Below are 4,339 nucleotides of genomic sequence, written 5' to 3' on the forward strand. Positions count from 1 at the left end.
CTGTTTCCTCCAGCATCTTCACAAGGTCTTGGCTGATTTCTTTTGATTTTCCCATGATGTCAAGCAAAGAGGCACTGAGTTTGAAGGTAGGCCTTGAAATATATCCACAGGTACACCTCCAATTGGCTCAAATTATGTCAATTAGCCTATCAGAAGCCTCTAAAGCCATGACACCATTTTCTGGAATTTTCCAAGCTGTTTAAAGGCACAGTCAACTTAGTGTATGTAAACTTCTGACCTACTGGAATTGTGATACAGTGAATAATAAGTGACTTGCCAAAACTATAGTTTGTTAACAAGAAATTTGTGGAGTGGTTGAAAAACAAGTTTTAATGACTCCAACCTAAGTTTATCTAAACTTCCGACTTCAACTGTAAATGTCCACTGAGCCGTTGGGCCCAACCTGCAACCTCATTGGATAATACTGGGCAGGCCTCTTGCTAGCTGTCACTCAAATGGCAAAGGGATGAACCTCATTGGCTGGAACTTGAGTTGCTAAAGTGCTGGCCCACGTGGTTCAAGTTTGCAGTACCCAAAAGGGCGCCGCATAGCTTTCAGAAAACAGTCACTTTCAAACTAGGGAATTCGTGGCTAATTGAGTTAAAACAGTAATTCTACTCATAGATGATGCATGTAGGAACTACACATTGACACATCCAGCCCAAAGAGGGACGTTTAAAACATACTTACTTACTTGCCAAAGTACTGAGGCATGTATTTAAAACAGCTGTAGAGTGTTGGGGGAGGGGTGGGGTCAGAACACACTGAGTCACTCCATCCTTTCACCCATTTCCTGTGATGAGGGGAGGAGGTGAGGGGAGGAGGTGAGGGGAGGAGGTGAGGGGGGGAGGGAAGGAGGGAGCAGCAGTAAGGTGAAGCGTTGTGTTTTGCAATCCCCCCCCCCCCCCCCCTACTCATCAATACACACACTCTCACAAACGGACACACACACTTTCATTAACGGACATATGCGTGCACATACAAACACACACAGACCCAGGGGACATCAAGGGAGAGTGATGGCTAACTGAATCCAGACCTCAGTACTAATTCAAGCCATTCAGTCTCAGCAGAGCAGTGGCACCAGAACAGAGTGTAACCTCAGGGCCAGAGCCAGGCTGAATCAGACAAGCCAGCCAGCACACAACACTAAAATGGCTGAGAAACCTCTAGAATCACAACTCTAAAAATGGTTAAGAAGCCTCTGGAATCAGAACTCTGGAATGGCTGAGAAGCTTCAGAACACTGGAATGGTTGAGAAGCTTCAGAACACTGGAATGGTTGAGAAGCTTCAGAACACTGGAATGGCTGAGAAGCTTCAGAACTCTGGAATGGCTGAGAAGCTTCAGAACTCTGGAATGGCTGAGAAGCTTCAGAACACTGGAATGGCTGAGAAGCTTCAGAACACTGGAATGGCTAAGAAGCTTCAGAACACTGGAATGGCTGAGAAGCTTCAGAACACTGGAATGGCTGAGAAGCTTCAGAACACTGGAATGGTTGAGAAGCTTCAGAACACTGGAATGGCTGAGAAGCTTCAGAACACTGGAATGGCTGAGAAGCTTCTAGATTCAGAATAGCCTTAAACAACAGCTCTAATCAATGGCATGTCTGTTTAAAACAACAGTTCAGTTCATCTCCTTTACCCGCATACGCAGCAGACAAGCTATTTAGCCCACGCTGCAAACTAACAGAGTATTACTGCAAGTAAATATACATGTTTTACTAAGATGTCCAGAGAGGTCCAGTGTGGTTGTTACTAGGGTGTCCAAAGAGGTCCAGTGGGGTTGTTACTAGGGTGTCCAGAGAGGTTGTTACTAGGGTGTCCAGAGAGGTCCAGTGTGGTTGTTACTAGGGTGTCCAGAGAGGTCCAGTGGGGTTGTTACTAGGGTGTCCAGAGAGGTCCAGTGTGGTTGTTACTAAGGTGTCCAGAGAGGTCCAGTGTGGTTGTTACTAAGGTGTCCAGAGAGGTCCAGTGTGGTTGTTACTAAGGTGTCCAGAGAGGTCCAGTGTGGTTGTTACTATGGTGTCCAGAGAGGTCCAGTGTGGTTGTTACTAAGATGGTTGTTACTAAGGTGTCCAGAGAGGTCCAGTATGGTTGTTACTAAGATGTCCAGAGAGGTCCAGTGTGGTTGTTACTAAGGTGTCCAGAGAGGTCCAGTGTGGTTGTTACTAAGATGGTTGTTACTAAGGTGTCCAGAGAGGTCCAGTATGGTTGTTACTAAGATGTCCAGAGAGGTCCAGTGTGGTTGTTACTAAGGTGTCCAGAGAGGTCCAGTGTGGTTGTTACTAGGGTGTCCAGAGAGGTCCAGTGTGGTTGTTACTAAGATGTCCAGAGAGGTCCAGTGTGGTTGTTACTAGGGTGTCCAGAGAGGTCCAGTGTGGTTGTTACTAAGGTGTCCAGAGAGGTCCAGTGTGGTTGTTACTAAGATGGTTGTTACTAAGGTGTCCAGAGAGGTCCAGTATGGTTGTTACTAAGATGTCCAGAGAGGTCCAGTGTGGTTGTTACTAAGGTGTCCAGAGAGGTCCAGTGTGGTTGTTACTAGGGTGTCCAGAGAGGTCCAGTGTGGTTGTTACTAAGATGTCCAGAGAGGTCCAGTGTGGTTGTTACTAGGGTGTCCAGAGAGGTCCAGTGTGGTTGTTACTAAGGTGTCCAGAGAGGTCCAGTGTGGTTGTTACTAGGGTGTCCAGAGAGGTCCAGTGTGGTTGTTACTAGGGTGTCCAGAGAGGTCCAGTGGGGTTGTTACTAAGGTGTCCAGAGAGGTCCAGTGTGGTTGTTACTAAGGTGTCCATAGAGGTCCAGTGTGGTTGTTACTAAGGTGTCCAGAGAGGTCCAGTGTGGTTGTTACTAAGGTGTCCAGAGAGGTCCAGTGTGGTTGTTACTAAGGTGTCCAGAGAGGTCCAGTGTGGTTGTTACTAAGGTGTCCAGAGAGGTCCAGTGTGGTTGTTACTATGGTGTCCAGAGAGGTCCAGTGTGGTTGTTATTAAGGTGTCCAGAGAGGTCCAGTGTGGTTGTTACTAAGGTGTCCAGAGAGGTCCAGTGTGGTTGTTACTAAGGTGTCCAGAGAGGTCCAGTGTGGTTGTTACTATGGTGTCCAGAGAGGTCCGGTGTGGTTGTTACTAAGGTGTCCAGAGAGGTCCAGTGTGGTTGTTACTAAGGTGTCCAGAGAGGTCCAGTGTGGTTGTTACTAAGGTGTCCAGAGAGGTCCAGTGTGGTTGTTACTATGGTGTCCAGAGAGGTCCAGTGTGGTTGTTATTAAGGTGTCCAGAGAGGTCCAGTGTGGTTGTTACTAAGGTGTCCAGAGAGGTCCAGTGTGGTTGTTATTAAGGTGTCCAGAGAGGTCCAGTGTGGTTGTTACTATGGTGTCCAGAGAGGTCCAGTGTGGTTGTTACTAAGGTGTCCAGAGAGGTCCAGTGTGGTTGTTACTAAGGTGTCCAGAGAGGTCCAGTGTGGTTGTTACTAAGGTGTCCAGAGAGGTCCAGTGTGGTTGTTACTAAGGTGTCCAGAGAGGTCCAGTGTGGTTGTTACTATGGTGTCCAGAGAGGTCCAGTGTGGTTGTTACTAAGGTGTCCAGAGAGGTCCAGTGTGGTTGTTACTAAGATGGTTGTTACTAAGGTGTCCAGAGAAGTCCAGTATGGTTGTTACTAGGGTGTCCAGAGAGGTCCAGTATGGTTGTTACTAGGGTGTCCAAAGAGGTCCAGTGTGGTTGTTACTAAGATGGTTGTTACTAGGGTGTCCAGAGAGGTCCAGTGTGGTTGTTACTATGGTGTCCAGAGAGGTCCAGTGTGGTTGTTACTAAGATGGTTGTTACTAAGGTGTCCAGAGAGGTCCAGTATGGTTGTTACTAGGGTGTCCAGAGAGATCCAGTGTGGTTGTTACTAAGGTGTCCAGAGAGGTCCAGTGTGGTTGTTACTAAGGTGTCCAGAGAGGTCCAGTGTGGTTGTTACTAAGGTGTCCAGAGAGGTCCAGTATGGTTGTTACTAAGGTGTCCAGAGAGGTCCAGTGTGGTTGTTACTAAGGTGTCCAGAGAGGTCCAGTGTGGTTGTTACTAAGGTGTCCAGAGAGGTCCAGTGTGGTTGTTACTAAGGTGTCCAGAGAGGTCCAGTGTGGTTGTTACTAAGGTGTCCAGAGAGGTCCAGTGTGGTTGTTACTAGGGTGTCCAGAGAGGTCCAGTGTGGTTGTTACTAAGGTGTCCATAGAGGTCCAGTGTGGTTGTTACTAAGGTGTCCAGAGAGGTCCAGTGTGGTTGTTACTAAGGTGTCCAGAGAGGTCCAGTGTGGTTGTTACTAAGGTGTCCAGAGAGGTCCAGTGTGGTTGTTACTAAGGTGTCCAGAGAGGTCC

The sequence above is a fragment of the Salvelinus namaycush genome, chromosome 34 (genome assembly GCF_016432855.1).
Source record: "Salvelinus namaycush isolate Seneca chromosome 34, SaNama_1.0, whole genome shotgun sequence".
Lineage (NCBI taxonomy): Eukaryota > Metazoa > Chordata > Actinopteri > Salmoniformes > Salmonidae > Salvelinus > Salvelinus namaycush.